Source organism: Trachymyrmex septentrionalis, unplaced genomic scaffold, assembly GCF_001594115.1.
Source record: "Trachymyrmex septentrionalis isolate Tsep2-gDNA-1 unplaced genomic scaffold, Tsep1.0 scaffold60, whole genome shotgun sequence".
Classification (NCBI taxonomy): domain Eukaryota; kingdom Metazoa; phylum Arthropoda; class Insecta; order Hymenoptera; family Formicidae; genus Trachymyrmex; species Trachymyrmex septentrionalis.
This window is the reverse complement of record NW_017305779.1, coordinates 3,858,000-3,858,425: the sequence shown is the minus strand read 5'-3', so window position 1 is coordinate 3,858,425 and position 426 is coordinate 3,858,000. Positions and strand designations below refer to the sequence as shown.

General features: G+C 26.5%; 1 protein-coding gene across 1 annotated transcript in view; it reads left to right on the top strand.

Annotated features, from left to right (window-relative positions):
- LOC108752451 (Golgi phosphoprotein 3 homolog sauron) overlaps positions 1–426 on the top strand; it is a 4,323-nt gene that overhangs the window by 2,455 nt on the left and 1,442 nt on the right. The gene's annotated exons all lie outside the window — the stretch shown is intronic.

The following is a 426-nucleotide window of genomic DNA, read 5'->3' as shown; positions in this document are numbered from 1 at the left end:
GGGGGGGGGGGGGACGTATTTAGGTCATATTGTTTTTTTTTTTTAGATAGAAGCGTCAAAAAGATATGAAGGTCACCTCCACTTTTTTAAATGGAATTGTATGATTTTTTTTACATAATATGATTCCTCTAATTATTCTACATATAAAAGTATTAAGATAGTAATATCCAAAAAACTAATAGTTTACGAGATATTTAATTCTTTTACGAGACACTTTATTCTGGCACATATTGACATAAAATGTTAAATAAACTGTTTACTTTTTGATAATTGTGTCTTAATACTTTTATGAATAGAATAATAAGATGAATCAGTTAGTGTAAAGAAAACATATCGTTGCTTTAAAAAAAATATTTATGCAAAATGGATAATTTTTTAAATAAGCAACTATGTGTTTTCTTTCCGCTCATCTCATTATTCTGTTCG